Source organism: Poecilia reticulata, linkage group LG4 (assembly GCF_000633615.1).
Source record: "Poecilia reticulata strain Guanapo linkage group LG4, Guppy_female_1.0+MT, whole genome shotgun sequence".
NCBI classification, from domain to species: domain Eukaryota; kingdom Metazoa; phylum Chordata; class Actinopteri; order Cyprinodontiformes; family Poeciliidae; genus Poecilia; species Poecilia reticulata.
The window spans coordinates 11,244,180-11,265,374 of record NC_024334.1 but is presented as its reverse complement, the minus strand read 5'-3'; the positions used below and the strand labels follow the sequence as shown (position 1 = coordinate 11,265,374).

General features: G+C 38.4%; 1 protein-coding gene across 3 annotated transcripts in view; it reads right to left on the bottom strand.

Moving 5' to 3' along the window:
* The window catches only part of arid3a (AT-rich interactive domain 3A), a 70,135-nt gene extending 48,940 nt beyond the window's left edge, over positions 1–21,195 (bottom strand). Inside the window, exon 1 of one of the 3 annotated variants that reach the window (XM_008406648.2) lies at positions 20,830–21,195. The gene's annotated coding sequence lies outside the window, so the exon portion shown is untranslated. Of the gene's footprint in view, positions 1–2,540; positions 2,709–20,829 lie in introns of those variants that run through there. The other 2 variants (XM_008406651.2, XM_008406649.2) reach the window with 2 other exon arrangements.

The following is a 21,195-nucleotide window of genomic DNA, read 5'->3' as shown; positions in this document are numbered from 1 at the left end:
TTGAGAGGATATTATAAAGGTATTGTTGTGTTGTTATAAGCAGTTCTGAAGCCAATGTTTGAAATTTGTACCTAGGATCAAAAGTATTCATATGTTTCCACGTCGTCACATCAGAACCACAAACCTTAAGGCATTTTACTAGATGTGATCAGTCAAATAAATGTAAAGTGAAACAGATTTTACAAATTAAAATCATAAAAGTGTGGCCTTAGAGGACATTAGTGTAGTAGATTCAGTTCTACTGGGGACCAAAACTGCAACATTCGTTACATTTTTATCTGCCGCAGTTCACTTTCACACTGTACTGTGTCAAATGATCCAGTTGAAAAACCTGTTCCCCTCCTCACCTGTGGGGGCGCTGCACCTAAATACCACGGAAGGAGACGCTTAAGTGGCAAAAGACAACAAGTCATTTCTCCTTCTAGTGCTAAATTGCAAGTTTGTTTAGGTTGAATTTACCCAGAATGTCCTGCGCTATTATTCACTTCCTGGTATTGGAGCGGTTGCAGGTCCAGTTGGCGTTCACATATGCATCCTAAATTAAACAAGAGTTCACTTAAACCGAACAGAGACAGAGCCAGAGTTCAAGTCCTCATTCAGACGTCCCAAAACTGAACTTTCCAGGCAAATGAATTGGAGTTTAATTAAAGCAGATTAAGTAGAGCTGGTGTGAATGCACCCTTTGTTTTGCAGTCTAAAGAAACCCATTTATAGGGAAATGACAACATTTATAGGAAGTCATAAGAAGTCCCATTTACATGATGCTGAAAGCCTTCTGAGATGAAAACTAAACTGGGATTTCTGGGTTTTCTTGGTGTAAAATTAACACTAAGAGGACGGAGAAACACCATAAAGGCCATTAAAAAGGCCTTAGTGCATACTTAGGCTTAGGCTAAGTTAGCCTACTTAGTGTATGTCACTAGCGCTGAAACAATTAATCGTGATCAATCAAGTATTGAAACAATCAACTAATTTAGCAATCGATTAATCGTTAACTGGAATATACAGGCTCTAAAAAAACGAACATTTACTGAAAAAACGACATACTCAGAGCAGTAATTAAGCCAAAACTGTAAAAATAACAATTATACATTTTGCATTTAAGCATGTAAAATAAACATCTATAAATACGTTCTGCCCAGAACATATTTAATTATTTACTTAGGTTTAGAAGCTTCACCTGCTTCTACAAAAGAAAATCTCACGTTAAGCACCATTTGTTGTCCAGTTATAAGCTGGTTAATCCAAATAATAAATCACCAGATCAGCCCTACGCCTTATTGATGTTAAATCGAGCAGAAAGCGCTGCGCTTTTCACATGTTTATGTTAGGGGTTTTTCTTTTTTTCTTCTCTGCTGCAGGTGATCAGACGTACGCTAAAGTAATCCTATGTCATCGCATTTTAGGCAATAAAATGTTCTTTTTTTTATGAATTAAATTTATTCACTTCTAACATTGTATAAAAGAGGTTTAAGTGGTTAAATAAAAAATCTCCATTCTTTTTTAAAACAAATGAATCATCAGAATAATCATTATTAGTAAAATAATTAGAGAATTAGCTGCAGTCCTGCATTTCACACGTTTCGATTTATTTGTAATAAATGCTCGCATTTATCTTTCTCACTGATGCGCCTCTTTGACTCATTAGATTCCGGTTAATGTGACAAAATGTGGCTTCTTGTCTTCGATGTTTTTGTCCTCTTTTGAGAGCTGATGCTTGCACTTCTTACAGCTGACCACATTCATGACAGGCCTTGAATAAAACATACTTGGGAGTCAGCACAGCGTCAAGGTAATACCAGCCTTCAAAGTACCACCACATTAAACCGTGCTGAGCTTACCTAAAAAGTGACCACCGCAGCACTCTTTGCACACAATAAACCCCGTCATTACAATGAGGGTATTATTTTGTCTCATGAGAGGAAGGGGGGTGATTTCCCCCACCTCTCCAAGTAGTGAGCAGCTTTTACTGGAGATACTCAGAAAATCTTCACGACTAGACGTCGAAGAGGAGGATAAACAGCCTCCAGTTCAAGGTCTTGCCTTCTTGCAAATAAAATTCTAGCGACGTTATGCATCCATTCACATGAAAATCATCTATTTTCCATATCTAATGTTTACATAGTCGTGGATACATGAAAGGCAACACCTCACAGACATCCTGGTGTTGCTCTCTGAGCAGACGCCACTGCGATGCGGGCGTTTTTCTTTTAATAAAGTCGCTTGCGTGTGCCAAATGGAAAATAACTGATAGTGTAACATTAAACCGCCCTGACCGAACTGGAAGATCGACTTATATATTTGCACAGTATCAGTGATCGTGTGTTTCGTAAGGAATTTAGCCTATCACAAGTGACAGACCGCACTGGCACGCCACATTACTGAATGCTTCTTCTTCCTTTATGCTGAAAATTTTTTACAGAAGTCAAGCAACTTTTGAGTGCAGCAGCTCAAAAGAAAATGTATCAAATATTGCAAAACATGCAAGTCAAACTGCTGGGTTTCTTGGTAGCTCAATGAATAAGAAGCGGTCTGCATACCTGGAGCTCACCCTTATCCTGACATCCCGGGGTCTGCTCTGCTCCTCCTTAAAAGCAGACACTGATAACAGCTACTAAACCCTTCAGATGTTGCATTAAGACATGTGTTATAGACGCCTGTCTGGCCCAGTTGAGCAACAAACAATAGCTGCTCAAAGCAGACAAAAAAAAAAACCTCAAGGCGCCAAACGGTATAGCCGTACATGTTAGAGGAATCTTGCGCAAGGAAAGAAGAGCTGTGAAACTTGTACGTTTCCTCAGAGGGTGAAGGAAGTGACAACCGACAGAGAAAACGCCGTGAGCCAGCCGACAGATACTCAATTTTGATTCACTGGATTCTTTCACGGGCGGCGGAGGCCCAAGCGGACATCAGCAGCTGTCAGGACGAAGAATAGCGCCAGTGTAAGCGGGATTAAAGCATCTTACCTAACTGGATCTGGTTTGACTCAAAACAACTGCACTGCTCTCTGCAGCTGCAAAGCCAAGCAAAGACACCCAATAATTACTCCTAACTTTCCAGAAAACAAAAAAAGGGAGGGAGAATCATGCAGGAACATCTCTATATACATTACACATCACTCATATCTTGAATTAGTCACTCAAGAGATTTGTCACGCAATCCATGTTTGCGCCCAGAGTAGTGCCGCCCGCCACTTAAGCCCTCACTCCCCCTCCATGTTTCATGAATGTGATTTCAAAGACAGAAGTGATTACAACAAAGCTGTTGTGTTGAGCCTTCTCCGGTGCAGGGGGAAGCAGAAGTGGTCTCTTTGTTTCATGCCACTGCTCATCATAAGCATCATGATTTCCTACATGCAAGATGGTGCAAATTCCATTGCGCCACCACACACGTTCTGCAAGCTTCCTGAATTTATGCTCAGATGTTTTCTGAAATGTATATTTTTGATGTGACTGACCAGAACGCTGCTGCCGCTGTCGTCATCGTTTTTAATTCACACAAAACAAGTGAGGCTCTGACTGACTTGACACCGTCGGATAAAAAACTCCGAGGCAGTTTTATATATACATATAAAAAAAAGCTAAAACACATTCAGTCTGCATCTCGACTTAAACATAATTGGCTGCTTCCTCTTTGCTCTGGCGATGTGGTAGCGTGAGAAGCCTAATGCGAGTTTCCTACATATAAACTTGATGAACATTGCTTGCGGAAAACTCTGTCTCTGTCAACAAGAACAAAGGTTTTTAAATTGCACATGTTGCCCACAACATTTCCTGATGCTTTAAATGCAATACCATCTTTTTTTTTTTTTTTTTACGATTCATCTAGCGCCACGTTTCAAATAAAAGCCCACTTGTTTATTCTTTTACTATAAAACCAGGTGATGATTAGCAACAGGATTTAGGGAGTTAATGGCGGATAAGAGAACCTATCAAACTTTTACATGTTCTTTTATATGGCAGCTAAACGGATGAAAGTTTCCGTCCTTCTTGCACATTTATACCCAGGTTTTGGCTGAAATGATAAGGCTTTTAATACCCAGAGCAAAGCAGAAAAGTGGGGTTATACATTGTGAGGCCTTCTTTGATCTCAGAAAATAATGAGAGGATATGGAGATAAAAGACGACTTCCTCCATGGTTTTGTTTCCACTTTGTGAAGGCATTCTAACCATAGAAATGTGGGAAACGCTGCCTCTGTTAAAAGCTCTCAGCTGGACAAGGCCGCCTCCAAATGCAGACGTAATTTTTCTTTGACCAAAGGAACAAGGAACAAATTGAGCTCCTTTTCTGTTTGCTGACATATGGCTGTTTTTTTATAGCCAGCCATCTGCTTTAGTGACTGTGAGGAGCACCCTCCGTGCAAAACAACACAGCAGCAAAAAACGAAAACCCAGTTTGAGAGAGAGAGAGAGAGAGAGAGAGTCCCCCGTCGGACTGCTGCGTCAGATCAACACAGATGCTTTCTTTCCTGTCTCGTGCAAACCTTAACCTTAAAGAAAAATAATAATAAAAAATAAAAACAAGAAATTGATGATCTTCTCACAATATAACAAAACTTAGAGTTTCATAATATTAGATGATAATATGGTATATGCACAAAAAATGTTTTAATTTAAAGCTACAGCATGTACATTTCTAAAAAAAAAAATTTTTTTTAAATATTTGCTGAAATTGTCACTATGTCATGACAGTTTGGGTTAAGACAGATAATCTTAAAAAAAAAAAAATCAAGCTCCTCTGCCTTCTAATGGCGCTAATTAGAAACAACCAATTAGAGGCAGGAGGGTCTTAGTGCTGTCAATCGTGCTCACCACTTATTCTTCCTTCTCCACCTTGTTTTGAATGCTAAGGCTGGTTAGCATGACCACAGACGACGTTGGATAAATGGTTTTCCTGTAATTGTGAATTGTTTCTCTGCCATTAACACACTTAGCATTGCGGACACAATGTTGATTGACAGCGCCAAGACCCTCCTCCTCCTTGCTCTGATTGGTTGCTTTTGATGCGGTGCATTTCCACAAACGGCGATAGCAGCACAGGGAAGAAATCGATCTTTTCACAGATTATCTGTCTCATGTTATACTGTCACAACTTTTAACAAATATTTTAAAAAACATTTTTATAAAAGCTACATACTTCAGCTTTAAAGCAGAAATTATTCCCAACACTGCCGCAAAACGACAACATGCTGTAAGTTACATTAAAAATAATATTTTTTATCAATAATATTTATTATATTATTTAATTTTGGTTCATTGATCAGCCTAATGTTCTGCTCAAACCTTTCACCTGTTGTTGTATCCAAGGTAATATTGCTGCACAATGCTAAAAAAAAGGCATATGAATGCAATATTATATAATGAGAACAGCAGTAAATATATTATAGAATAATTTAAATAATAACATTTTAATAATTTTGTAAATATCCCACATTTTCTTCTCATTTCTCTGATTCAGACACTAAAGTCGGCTGTTTATTGGCCTCCAGCCAGTGAGACTTCATCCAGATGCAGTTTTCTAATTAAATCATCACATCAAAATTGAATTTTTCCATTTCGAGCCACATTTTGTTGCTTACACTTTCACCTCCAGCAGCCTACCTGCACACAGAGGTATTAACGACATCTCCTTAAGTTAGAGACCTCCCAGTTTGCCCTAATTACCAATCAGTGCACAAGCTCCTTACCTGTCATCGATTCAAGAAGTTCACGTCACGTCTTGTTTTTAAGCAACACAAAAAGAGGAGCAATACCTCAACTAACAGCAGTGAGTATTAATCAGACCTCAGGGCTCGTTTAAAGACCTCATTAAGTGGCTAACGGGAGGCCACCTGTCGGAGAAGGTGGCAGGCGGAGGAACTGGCAAAGAAACTTCAGCAGTTGGTCGAATCAAGGATGAAGTAGAAACGACAAGAGCTAATGGGTTAATCCTCTTTTTTTCTAAACCCACATTTGAGAAGTGGAAGATTGCGAGGTCTGAGCAAACAGGGGAGAGTGATAAGAGCGAGAGCTAAGGGTCTAATTCCAATGAGATAAAGAGACACACACCGCCATACACACATATAGCTGCATATAAGATCGGCTGCATGCAAAGACTGTGGACGTCATAATCCTCAGTGTCTTGATTTTTCCACATGCTTTGTTACTCTAAGCAATACAAAACCGAAAACGCTAAAGGAGAAAGTCATGCATTGCTGCCGCTGGCTTCACTGTTTTCATTGCAGCTATTATTTAGCGATTCAGCTTGAGGAGGATAAAAAAAGCAGCTTGGTGCTTTTTCATGCACTGAGAGAAGAACCCGTCTCGTTGCCTGATCGAGCCGTGCGGTCTGGGAGAAGCTGGGTGAGGTCTGGGAGAGACCTGAAACTATGCATTAAAATGAAACGTCTGTTCTGGTTGACTGAAAATCACAGAGTCTGATTCTTACAGAGGTAATCCAGTGTTCAGCTTCATCTCTGGCGCCTCGGCTGTTCATGTAGATCAATGTGGGTGACACTGTAACGCTTTCCCCTGGATTTCAGCAGGTTCATTATGAGTTTCTGTGGGCGGTACTGGCTGTCATTCTTTAAAGTAAGTTGTCGTAATAATGACTATACTACCCCTTAGCGAAAATGGACTTGTCATTATTTGCACCAATGTAAATCTGGGTGATTAAGATCATTTTTATCATTCAGTTAAGTGCAGTAGACCTTTCATGGAAACTTGAAACCAAATATTTACATGCAATAAATAAAAAAAGACTGTTTCTGTTGCATAGTCTGAAGCTAAGTCCATACGTAGCCAGATATCTGGGAAACAAAATTTTAATGCGTTTAGGCATCTAATCCACACAAAAACTCTATTTATAAAGAATGTAACCAAAGTGGAGATTGGATGGGCAAAATTATTTCTATGTACCAGAGACCTGGATGTTTTTGCTTATTTTAATTGTACACAGTTCTTTAAATGTCCTGTGAGTAAATATATTTGCCCATTTATCCATAACAATGGGAACTTTCAATATCTAGAAAGTTATTTTCGCAATTTATCGTCTAGTAAAAGAGTCCCTCTCAGATTAATTTCACTCCCTGCTGTGGAGGGAGTGAAATTACCGTAATAACCCGATATTCACTGGACAGTGCAACGTCTCCCCTTTCAGAAACCGTTGGAATTTTTCAGATAGCGCAACGTGTGGCGGAATTACGGTACTGCAAATGTGGATGGATTGTCGCCAATCCGTTCGGTCTGGAAGAGTTAAAAATCTTCTTGCAGTAGTTTGTTGGAGCTTTGGCCCATTTCTCCAAGCAGAACCAGTGGAACCGAGTCAGGTTTCAGCTTTTCTACGAGCCTGAGGGCTTCCTCTTCATTGACTGGCCTTTCAGTTGATGTTCAGGATAAATTTCACTGTAATTTGCAATTTTATTTTATTTTTTTACCAAATCCATCCAGGATCTTCACAACATTCGTTCTTGTGGTTGCACCAGAAGATGTTCTCTCTTTCAGAACCGTGTTGTTTATATTTCCTTTGCTTGAACAAGTTGAGTGGAGGTCAGTACTTCTTTCTAATAGGCAGCTTGGTGGGAATTGTTCTTTTTTTTTGCTGCGTCACATAAGGAAGCAGTTGAGTCTAAGGTGGGCTTTAAAGTTTGTTAATTACCGTATCCAAAAGCTTGTGTGAAAACCCGAATATGCTTCCCTTTTTGAAATAACTGTTGATGATGAACAAAAGAAAAACATGGAAGAAAACGTTTTGTGTTTTGAAACAACTGGTACGCCTTTATACTGGTACCAGGCCAGTGCTATCAACAAACTCATCTTCTCCTTTTGGAACTGAAATGTTCAATGCCTACATTTAGCTTCTTGTTTCCACCAGATTTATTAACACTTTGAGGTTTTGAAATGCCTGTTATTTTGTAGTAGTTTTTACATTTTACTTGTGTTTTCTCATTTTGTTGTTACTCGATTGTTATTGTTTCACTCTAAGGAATGTTTTACCGTTTCTCTCTGTAAAACACTATTTACACTGAGCTTGAAGAACATTTTATTAAACATTTGATTAAAGGGGCAGTATGAAGGGAAATTAACTTTTTTGAGCTTTCATCATGTTACGATGTCATTCCCTCATTGACAGCAAACCTTCAGTGTTTTGACTCATTGTAATGAGTTTCAACATCTAGTTTCCCTTTGGGATTAATAAAGTAGTTTTGAATTTGAATTCAAGCTTGTGTAAGAAAATCCTTGAAACTTGAGTGAAACTCTCCAAAGAACGATGGCAAACGGCATCATGGAGAAGCGTTGTGATGACGGACTGAAGGTCCTTAAAGAGACGGAGGCTAATTTTAAGGTGTGATGGAAAGACAAATTTCTTCTTATTTTTAGTATATGCAGCATTTTCATAACAACTGTACATAACATAATTACTTGTTTTGCTGTAAAATGAAACTATTTGCCTGGAAAATATGAAATACCAACTTTTAATTTACTAAATCAATTATTTTTTGGCTTTTTAAAGGAACAGTGGTTTAACTGTAGCAGCTGGAAGAAACTCAAGAGAAAATGACAGATTATCTATAAGACTTATTTCTTTATATTTTTATCTTAGAAAGGAAAATCTGGCTGAAGAACATGAGTGCAAAAATGTTTATTTACCATCAAACAACTGAAGGGAAGCTTTAAACTAAAAAAAAATTCTAGTTTGAAATCATTTGTTTTTATTTATTAATTTTTTGTCACAGACAGAAAAAATTGCTTCAGATGATTTGTTGTAAAACTTCAGAGTGTGAGGAAGGAAAATAATTATCTTCCTTCACAAACACTAAAGGTAGTTACTTATAAAAAATGAAAGAATTCTCGTAAACATGTAAATTTTTTGCTTCAATTTGTAGGTTTCACCCATTAGTGTCCAAAGTGACAAGAATTAGGAACAAAAGAAGATTTTTATGATCAATTCCTGCGTTTGGTATAAAAATCGGCTCAAAGATCATAGAAGCAAATCGTTGCTCAGTGGTGCTGGTCTTGATTATGAATCCCTCTCTCACATTCCTTGCAGTATTACCAAGTAAGGCAGTAACACAGGCTCCATTGAGCCCCACTACACCAACAACAAGATCATTGAGGAAGTGTCGCACAGGCTGGTCACGCATTTTCCACTGACCTCCTCCAGCCAGGCGAGGCAATACAGCAAACCAAGTCTGATTAGCCCCAGCCATGCTATAAATTAAGGAGGCATATAACAAAAATAATCCAGCGATCCGCTTCCCAGCAGCCATATATCAAGCGGCCGACTCACACCACCTGAGCAACAGGGACCAAACAGTGATTTGTGCCGCCGCTGCTGACCACATGAATGGGCTGAATGCTCCAACTCTACACAGAAATACAGAGAGCGCCAGATTTAAGAGTTTTCATATTGTTGGAAAGATATGCTGGATTCTCTAATCCACATGTGTCAAACTCAAGACTCCAGAGGCTAAATTTCACCAATCAGTCCATCCAGTTTTCTGTGATTGATTCAGATTCTCACATTTGTTCACGCTAATGCACAACTGTAAGCTTTTTGCAAATTTTACGCAAAAATGATCAAAAACATTGGATTTACTGACCGCTAACACCCACCTATAAGCTGGCAGTATTTTGTACTTTTACGACACTGCTGCCTCAGCCTTGTTTGATGTCAAGTGATTAGTTCGTCCGTGATCGACAATTAGCAAAGTCACAATTAATGTTATGCATAAATCCCTGAAACTATTTCTATATTAGCGATTCTAACTGCAAAAAAATCACAAAATCAATCTCAAAATCCTGAAGGAACTGAACAAAGTGAAAATACGTTGAATTTAAAAGACTTATAAAATGCAGAGATGGGTATTTATCAGTATTTTAACAATTTGTTAATGGGTTTTATCAGCATATTCTGGCACGACTGGCCCTGTAAGAGCATTCACAATCTTGATTTGGCCCAAAATGAAAATGAGCTACACATTGTTGTCTAATCCAATTCAGAGAAATTAACTCCGAGTAAGATATTGGCAAGACTGATCCCAGAAGTGTCCACAATTAAAAGTTTGGAGATCTAGGCACAACTGGACATCTATTGACGAAGAAAAACTGATCAACAGAAAGCTAGTTTGTCTTCTGGACATGAAAGCACTTCTTCAGCCATTGTCTGGATGTTCATATAGAAACAAAAAATCTCTGCTGATTCAGCTGAAAGGAGAACAATTATGTAGGCCAGCTTGCTGGTGGATATTGACCTTGCCATGTTACAAATGCACATAGAGGCTTGACATGGAGACACAAGCATTATGGGAGCAAACATAAATCTCATGTGACGGCAGCTCACAGCCCATTCTTAGAGAGACCGATACGAGTCACCAGTGCAAATCGCTGCTGTCATTATTCTGAGGTTCGACTCGGCTCAGCGTGAGCAAACAAAGATTCACTCCTGCTGACGTCGAATTGTTGTCCTGCCTTCCATCTTTGATTAGAAAAATGTGAAAAATGATTTGCCTCCTTAACTAGAGTTGGACAATAAATCAATAACAATATATATTATGATAGACGTGTGATCAATATCAACAGAAAATATGTCTGACAGAATATTCAATAATTTCTCTCAACTCTGATCCAGAACCGCACAGCATTCTGGGGGATGTAGGCAGAGGAAAGGCTTTAGCCACTCAACGTCTCATGGCTAACTGCGGCTAATTACGCCTATGGTAAAATAAATACTTCTAGGGAGGGTATTTTTATTTCCCTTTTCTTTTTATATGTCATTGTAGTTCTAAAAAGAGAAAATAATTTCAAGAAATAGACAAAAACAGTTTAACCACGTTTTGCAAGACTGCTTCTGAAAAAAAATCAAGTAAATGAATAACCTCTGTACAATAATCAAACGTGAGGAAAGAGAATAATACATTTGTGTTTCACATGAACATGTGCAGTATAATCTTGTACAGTCTGATAACATATTTAGTTAATCTCATCAAAGATGTGATTATTATCAAAATAAAGATATTATTGGAGTTCACCACGGGGCACGTTTACGGTAGCTATTAGCTAACAGTCCCGTGAGTCCAATACACAATTTTCTACTTAAAATCTTTGAACAAAATTTTATTATTCATTCAGAAAATTATAGCATTCTCTTGGAAAATAGATCCTCTTATAATAAGTAGTATTTCACTTTATATAGATAAATATGTTACACTTAGTTGATGTTTTAAAAATAAATCCTGATTGAGTTTCCGGAACAGATCAGGGAGTGACAATAACTCACTCACTCTTTGGTTACCTAGCAACTCACCCATTCTTTGGTTACCCAGCAACTCACCCATTTTTTGGTTACCTAGCAACAACCTGTTGAGTAACTGGTCCAGTAGCAGTTCAAGGTTTCACCACCATGTCTTATAATTGCTTAAAAATAAAAAACACGTGGACAAAACAGGACTTGCTACGTCACCAGTTTGATAGTATTTAAAAATTTTAAAACAAAAAACCGATTGAATAATGATCAATATCGACTAAAACCCTTGTATGGTGATACGTTTTTTGCCCATGTCGTCCAGCTTTACTACTAATAAATTTTTCTCTTGTTTTAGTCAAATGTGTTTGAGGTCATGAAGATAAAAATATTATCAAAGATGACCAGACTAAAGTTTCAAAATGTTTAAGTTTGTAAAGAAAAAAACAAATTATACCAAAGTGGTTTGATGTGATGCAGTAAATGCCTCTCAGCATAAGGCAACCGTGGCAGCATCAACCGCACTCAAGTGGTCACAATAACTGGCAATGAGTCATTTGCATTTTCTTGGGGGAATTTTGACCTGATCTTCTCATAGAACAGTTTTAATTCAACCAAATTTGAGTTTTTTTTAAGCATGAAAGGTCTGGTTAATCCCAATGCTACAGAATTGTATGTGTATTTAAGTAGGAATGCACCAATCCAATATTAATATCTGTATCAGTTCCCATATTGAAAAAAAACCTCTTGCTGTGGTATGTCTCCAATCTATAAGGACAGATCTATTCAGTCTAATTCTATGCTTTGTCCTTTGAGTGATGATTTATTATTTATTTTACATTAAATGAAGAATTACTAATTGACCATCTGAACCGTTTGAAAGAAAGTTTATTTTTACATGTTTGACCGAAGTAGTCAGCCTATAGTTTTTGTTTCAGTTCCTTTATTGTTTATTTTACAATGGCTGTTATAATCTTAATTGTGCTGACTCACTGTGTGAACAAATTAAAGTTGTTTTACATGTTTGACCAAGCTTATGAAGCCATTGGTGTACTGAACTGTGGTGTAGAGTTACCTAATACATTTGTAATTCAATGTATTTTAAGCCGTTTTTCTGTATTGGATCAGAGTCGGCCGCTACTAAACCTCAGATATCTGTATTGGTGCATCCCTAAATTTAAGTTCTGACTTTGACTAGGTCACATGTTGGGTGTACATGGAGCTGTGCTTTACTGCATAACCCGAGTGCACTCCAGTTGATTGACTTTCCATCTCTTCTAGCAAGTTGTCCACAACCTGAAGCAGCAAAGCAACCGCAGACCATCCCATAACCATATCAAACTGTAATTTTACCACTTTTTCATGTATTCCCCATTTGTGGGGTGATTCTCACAGATGTTTGCCTTGGAAATGTCCCTGTAGGCATTACCAGACTGACAGATGTCAGTGACTTTAGCCTACAACAAACATTCATCCACGAGCCTCCCATTGCGGATTACTTTGTTCGTCTACATCATAAAGTTGATCCGCTGTGATCAGGCGCTGTGTGTCCTTACACAGCATATTCTGTGATTAGGGAACCCCGGTGGTTTACAACTCACAGCAATCACGTATAAGACGAGCTGAGCTCATGTTGTGATCCTCATTCAGGCTGTTCAAATCCACGCGTTGCTGTAAATACAAGCAAATCATCGTCCTCAACATGCTAGCATCTGATCAGACGTTGGTGAGCAACGTATTTCTCAGATCAGACGGATTTTGCAAATCATGTGGTGCGTCTGCTCACATGAACTCCTGCTGCTTCTGAAACCGTCTCCTCTTTGTAGATCATCACCACGTAATCCAGCGTCACACCTTACAGTTCACAGCGGTTTCGGGTTTGTGATTACCTGATTCAGATTAGATCTTTGCTTTCCCCCCCCCCCTCAACCCCTTTAGCCTACTTCATGTTGTCAGACAGGTTCTATTTAAGGCCTTAGTTCGGATAGATTTTTTTTCCCTTATTGAAAAAGATCATAATTTGTAAAGTGAGGTCGTCTTTCTATGATATTAAAATGTATTTAAGTTTAAGAGCAAGAAGAAAGCAGAAATAGTAAAAATCTGTATGTTTTTCAATCTCAGTATGGAAAGACAGAATATATTCAAAAGAATCAAGAAAATAATAAATAACCAAATTATGGAAACCAGATTGCATTCGTTTTGAACATTAAGTACATTCCCTGTTCGATTCGGCTTCTGTTTTTTTTCCTGTTTAAACAAGAAACCTTTCTAAAAATAGTTTATGATCTTAATGCAAATATTGTAATAAGAGATTAATCAACTAATTGCATGATAAATTAAAATGATGATAAATAATTATTGAATTTCTGATTATTAATATTTTTTAAGAGTAATCATGTTTACAGAAACCTTGTAATCCATTTTATTAAGATTTTGGTTGTGTGCCGTTATTATTTAGTTAAGTAATTTTTTTATTTTCCTTGGCTTTTGTGTTTTATTTTATATATTTAAAGTATCTTCCAGTTCCAGTGTGGAGTGTTCTGTATTTGTGAGGGCTAATTTGTATCATTATGCAACTACAATTATATTAGTTGAAAATAGTCTCAAAAAGACAATACAAAGTTATAAAAGTTTGTTTTTTGATAAAACTCTAAGTACTTAATTGAGCTACTTCTTGCTGCATCTGTGCTTAATGTGGTGGTGTGAGATTTTACGGTGAATTTCAGTAATAAAAGCTAATTTGTGGTGAAAAACTACGGCTCTGGACGCAGAACTTGCATGTTGCGGCTTGCAGCGTCGGACGCGCTGCTGCTGACACTCCAGACTGTCGGTATGAAGATGATTCATCTTGCGAGGGAGAGGTGGAGTAGGGGGTTTGAACACTTGACTGAATGCCATAAAAACTGGATCAACTTGTTAGTTTATACGGCTTTGCAATTGCGTCACTGCATTGTGATCTTCAACAATCGTGTTGTTTTTGTCTTTACAGATAAGATGAACGAGTGGAAATCGTAAATAAAAGAGCTGTACGTGTCACACTCGGAGACATCTTGGATAAAGGTTGCTGCTGAAGGGCAAAATACGGGTTAAAGTTTTATGTGCGGGCACTCTGGCGTCTATAAAAAAATCTTTATCTGCTGACGGGGGAAATGGATCTGATTAAATTAGCTTTGATTACCGGAGGACGGCTGTCACTGCCTGCTGACACAAATATAAAACACAAATGTTCCACGTTTGACGGACGTGTCAGCATGCTGCAGCTGCGTGCTGGTATCCGGGCAGACTGCCGCTGCACCCAGAGCAGCCGCGGGCCGCGTATGGAAAGCCCACACCGTAGCAAGTCTGGTTCAGGAACTGCAGGGCATCCCGAAACTTCTGCAGCCTTCCTCTCACCTGCGTCACAGTCAGCCTCGATGGGATTCCCCCTCGAATAAAACAGCTTACGGTTTCTTCATGCTTATTTCTGAATGAATAGTAGAAATCCAGCAGTATGTGTCATGCAGTAAAGAAGTAGGTTTTGGCACGAGAACAACTGACAGGCAGCCAAACCGCTGGGCCTCGACTTTCTCCATTAGCAGGACAGCTTTGGTGCTAAAAGTATGTGCACATTGAATGCAACACAATGCAAGCTGATATCTGCAGGTGGGTTTGTATTGAAATTTTCTAATCCTACCACACCCAGAGGCTTTGGAAAGCAACTTAAACAGTGACAACCTAAAAGAAAACAACCTCTATAACCCCGTAAAGGATTATTGTGTAGTTTGATCATAAGAAAACAAACAGACCTGCCTGTCTTGTCCCTGCATGTTTGCCTGCCATTAATTCATAGCCACTAACCAGTTTAGTGGCAAACTGCCACTGACTGCAGCTCACTCAGCCATGGTGCCCGGAGGCAAACTCGGCGCTCTATTTGCATGCTACACTTTCTGCTTCCAAACGTTTTTCAAACATCCTTTTCGGTCGAGATCAGCCTGCGTCTGTTGTGACAGGAAGCCGGGTGGATTTCACCCCATAAAACGACATTTTATTGTGCAAACAGAGGCGTGAATTTAACAAACATCAACACATACTTAAGACACCAGGAAGAACTTTGACTTGTTTTGATAAACAGGACTATTACACAATGTGTCTCCGTGAAAAGGAATTAGATTTGACATCTTCTAAGAAAAGACTAGGTCAAGAGAGACAACAACACAGTATCGACAAGAAGAACTAGAGGACGAATCACCAGGAACTAGAAAACAGATGTGGTCAAGCAGCACCTCATGTGTCACCTGGTAACTAAAAAAAGCCCGGAAAAGAAACGGCACCAAATGAAGATCACATTCTGGGCTGCAACGGTTAAGGTAATTAGTGATGTGTGAATGTTTTTTCCTGTGACAACACACAAGAAAGCCAACACTGCTCCGTAAAGCAGTGTTGGCAAAATCTACTCCTCTTCCTCTTTTTTTTCTGACCAATAAAATAATTAAAAGAAAAACACAAAACACTTGAGAAAGTTTTAAAAACACCAGTTGCTAAACCATGAGCTGTTTGGAAATCTTAAAAAAACAACAACACACAAAAAAAGAGTAGTCCAAGGCGCATAATTTACTTTTAAATCTTAGTGTTCATACTGTTACAGCAGACCTGTGGTTTTATTATACCATGGAAATAACTTGCGGGCCCCATGTCTAGTTTCATGTTATCACGTTATTTACACAAAGTTTCTACTGCTGCTAACGTTACTGATTGATGATCACAATTATAATGGTACCTAAAAGCTTTACATTATGTTTTCATACACCTACTTAAACAAAAATATTAAACAACCACCCACTAAGTTTATTTTACCATTTAATTTTCAACAGAGTACTATGTTTTTTGCTGAGTATCACAGTGAAATAAGCTTTTTTATTAGTCAGACTATGTGCTTTGGTAGCCAAGCTCCCAACGGCTGCTTAATAGACACGTCGCTCGTAACATGCCAACTGCAGTTTTAAAACAAATTAAATTTTATAAGAGTAATTTGTGGCCCCCCTTTCAGTTTCCATGACTACCAATGTTTTTCACAACAGGAAATTTTTCCAAGCAGCTGAATTTGCCTTTTACAGGAGTGAGAGAAAAAGAACTTCTTTACACAGCAAAGTAGTTGTGCTAAGCAACAAGAGGGGGAGGGACAGAACAGTGTCACTCTATTGTCAATACAGTCAAAGAAAACATTAACTTGACATTTAGCTGTAAAGCTTTGGATGCATATTATTAGCATTAATTGGCAAAGTGCAGTAGCCGAAATATCAAAATGCTTGAGACTCCCTCTAAAACTCTTAAAACTGCCTATTTTAAATAGTTTAAACACCAAATATAACTTGCTATGGATTAAAACGTACAGTGGAAACCGTATTAGCACACTAGAGTCTAATATCTACGGTCTTCCTTCTCTTCGCTCTGAATGTAGGCATTTCTGCCTTTTCTTTTGAGTCTTTGTGTTTCGTTCTGTGAAAATAATCTGCTAATAATTTAGAGATGCATTCCACAGATCAGTCATCAAACAGCTGAATCCGTGAACACTGAACCACGAATTGGTCTACTGTAGAACAGACTGGGGGGAAAAAGACACTTTCAGCATAGAACCCATTAGTAGTTTTGATACCATAACTTTTCAAAATCTTCTCTCTGAAATGGACATCCTTAAATATTTTTTAGAGTCAATTAAAATTGGCTGGTTCTTGTCTTCGTCTAGGCATGAAAAACGTTTTGAAAACCTAGATTTTTTCCATCTGAAGGTGCTTGCTCCATTAAACCGATCCCAACCCCCTTTTAACCGTTTTGGAGGGGTTGTCACATACCACTAACATTTTATGAAGACTCCTTATTTTGCATACATTTCCCATTATATATCGTTTCACCTTTTCTTCCTGGAGTAAGACATCTTTCCAGCCAATACTGGCATTGTAAACCATAACAGTGATGAAAATGTGAGATTTCTTTCAGACACCAACACTCTATACCCCATAGAGCTTCTGATTATTATTAACCTCCAAAATCCTGCAATGTGTGCAGTCCCAAGGCCATCAGGTCAACGTCTGCTCCTACTTCAACACTTCAAGTTGAAAGGAAGAGAAGTCTCCACAAAACTACAACCTAGGCAAAAGTTTTTCAAATATAGAGCAGCATACAGGTCTTTAAGTTTAGTAACAAGGCGTGCGCACAATAGCGAAAGGAGGCCTTTTAATAGCTGAACCTGATCACCTCTCATACGTTTCTAATCCACACAGGGCCAATCACAGCGGAAATGCCCCTGGTTACCCCACCCCCACCTGCTTGCTGCAGCAGCATTTCTCTCCACTGGAAACACTGGTGCGAAGGGGCAGTACCGGTCAGAGGAAGGATACCATATGCCAGATTGGACCAAAGAGATTAGCAAGGCATTTTTTTTGCTAAGGTGATTGGCCCACAGTGGGGTGGCGGGTGTGATAAGGGCAAAGAAATCTCTCCCGAGACTCTTCCACGTTCTGCAATTCAGCAGCTGACACTTTCTTTTATCTACCAACAACAAGCCACAGACTGGAAGACTACTTCTGTTACAAAATAAGAAATGGCACCTCTCTTTCTTCATCCCTTTCCTTGTTTTCAACTTCCACATTTACCTCCAGTCTGTGGCAACACTTCTATTGAATGAGCCTTTTTATAACTTTCTACTAGTGATGTCACAGTAACGCAGTTCATGAAGAACTTCAGTAATAGGAAATTCTCAAACAGGGCTATTATTTGACCAAACCTTTTAACAGGACAAGGGGGCGGGGGGACCAGTTGACGTCATTCTTTAGACCAAACCAGAAAATCTCCACTGAAAGCAGCTGTAATTCCTTTCTGAATGTGCATGCTGAAGGTCATTAAGACAAAGAACTAAACATGCCTTTAAAACAAAACCTGCTTCCTGTGGCTGCACTCTCCCACCCCCAGCCTCTTGGTGAGAAACTTTAACACTGGCCACAAACCAAATGCCAGAACGCCAGCCAGTTTTGGATGTGGCTGTGAGGTTTGACAGCTTTGTGTACCCGAGCCAATTCTCCAGTGAAAAAAAGAAGAAAAAATACATTAGAAGGACCTCTTGAACTTTTCTTTTTTTTTTTTTGGAATGAGAAGTCTGCTGACCTAGTTTATGTTGGCTGACGCCACACAGGGGAATACTCAGTTATTATACGCAGCGGATATTTCCACTACTATACTGTTGTGGCTCAGAGGGAAGAGTCTGTCATTCCCAAATGTTTTGATTTCTCAGCCGTATAAATGTACTACTGACAAATTAGAGAGTTTAGTGGTTGTTACAACCAAAACTTTTAGAAACCAGAACTTTACAATTTGACTTTAATTTTTATCTGAACTCTCATTTATCTAGTCTCTATCACTCTGTCAACTGTTACCCCAAACATAAGCTAGCTTTAGCATTCATCCCTTATAGGCACTCTTAGTTTCTAGCAATGACCCTCAGTATGATATTTACTCTATAGGCAGGGCGGGCTTTGTTTACGTCGATGGGTGCAGCCAATATATGCTGGCTTTTATAGCCAGATGAAAAAGCTTGCAATATCTAACACCTGGAATGTAATATCGTTTCTATCATGGTATATTTCTGACCTCTCATCATGTTTGAGAGGTATATCCTAATTTCTATATCATCCACTAACAGTAAACATGGTCTGAACTGCTAATGGTATTTACTGTTTCAGCCACTTAGCTGGGTTTGGAAAGTTGTAACACCAGTTACACCGATCCGAAGACAGATCATATGTTGATGACAAACTGCTCTGACAGATAATCTAAATTAGTTTCACCCCTTTGCCACTTAATGCTTCGATAGTTCAGAGTTTCATAGCGACCATATGTCTAGCCACACCCATCAAGAGTTATGTTAAGCACTCGCTTTGACAACCAACAATTTAAAGGAATTTTGTACAAACTACTCTCTGAATATGTTAGAAAATGTGGCTATGTGACTCCATTAAATAGGATGTACTTGAAGGAGATCCCTTGGGATATAAACCATAAATAAGTAAAAATAAGTACTGTATACTGGGAATTAGAACCAAAATAAAATGGCACAGCGCAGGTACCAAAGGTGGGTATGGAGTAGTGAAGGTGGAAATTATTCCAGGGCCTATTATAACCATAACTGTGGGGAACTGAAACAGCAGTCAAGCATCTCCCAAATCATAATATAATGAATATGGTAAATAACATTAAGCTGACAGTTTCTTTGCTCTCTATTTAAATCGCCAGTTCCTGCATTAATAATAGGCATGTTGATCTCAGGGAGTCAGTGGTGGCCATTTTCTTTCATTCATTTTTTTAATGCCATTTAAACAACTGACTGTACTGTCAATTCAATAATAGCTTCTTTACTCTTGTGGGTTGCAGTTTCAGGAATCTGAAACAATAAAGTAAAACAAACATACCCACTCTATTATTCATTATCGAGACTATTAATGACACAGATGAAGATTTTAATTTCAGGAGTTGACTTCAATGTTTTATTTAATTAAAATAATAACAGATAGCAAGAATTTTTGGGTGAATTAAATGACTTGCATGTCACTGAACTGAATGCTGAGACTGCAGAAAATGAACCAAGAATCATTTGTTTCGTTTTTTATAGTATGTAAAATGAGTTTTTAAATATTTTCTTGTTTTTGAAATGCCATAACAATCTTGCTTTTTAAACACACACACATGCTTTAGGTACTATTTAAAAGTTATTTTGATACTCTTTCAGATTTGTTTGTTATGGCAAACAACACTTGTTGGCCTACCTCCAGACCTCAAATGTGACCCACAGTATGACACGGCTCTATTTAAATGCATGGTGGTGGGTGCAGTCATACACTGACTTCTTTATGTCAGTGAAAGGGCAGTTGAACGTGCTTATGGTATGCAATCCTGAAGCGGATGTTTAATGGCGTTCTGAAATTCAACCTTCCTTCTGGAACGGATGCGTCACCCCCATTAGCTAAACAAAAATTAGAGTGAATAATTCAAATAGAATAACTCTAATAAGTAGTTTTGGTGTCTACTGTTGGTCAGAAATTTATACCTGTTTATTTGTTGTTGACCTGCTGTGAAAAAGACAGCCTGATATTGTAAACAATCATGAAATATTTACTAAATTAGCTAGCAAACAAAACGGTCAGTTTTCGAACGTTAGTTACCGGTTAAAAGCAGAACTTCAGAACATCAACCTAAATAGTTTCATTAATTTTTTGTTGCCTATAATTTCAATATAAGTAAATAAATCAAAGCCCTCCAAACTTTGAATATAATAATCATACATCATATATACTTTTTTGAAAATGTATAATAAAAAAATAGTGCCCGTCCACTCAGCGTAGGTTAACGTCTATACGTTCGATGACTCATAGCACCCAAATCCATCCGCCGCATTCGCTATAGGTTATTGATCAGTCATTTGATAATGCATCGATTTTATTAAACAAGAAAAATAATAGCTTTCTTTAATTGATTACTCAAGCAAAGTAAATAAGTTGAAAACAGAGAATAATTTAAAGGTGTAGACATAACACAGTATGCACGAGAATAAATAAAGCAGAAGGAATACAAATGCAACCTTACCACATCGGCTTCCGTTCGATTTGCTCACTGTTTGGAAGCGGAAGAAACATTCCTGTTTTCCCCCCGTCTGTCTTGATTCGTGGTCTCCTCTTCAGATCAGAGGAAGTGGATAATAATAATAAAAAAAAAAGAAGGCACCAAACTCGGTGTAAAATGAGAGGTGGTTCGTGTGTGTGTGTGTATATCGGCTAAAAATCAAGTGGTTTCATGTGACTGGCTGCATGATATCCACGCATTCGGCTCTGAGTCGTGTTTTCAGAGTTTCGGAGCCTGGCTCTGACTGAGACAGAGCATGAGTGAGAGAGGCGTGGAGACACTCTCCCAGCCTGCACAGTCACATCATTGGTTGACAAACAGCAATCAGAT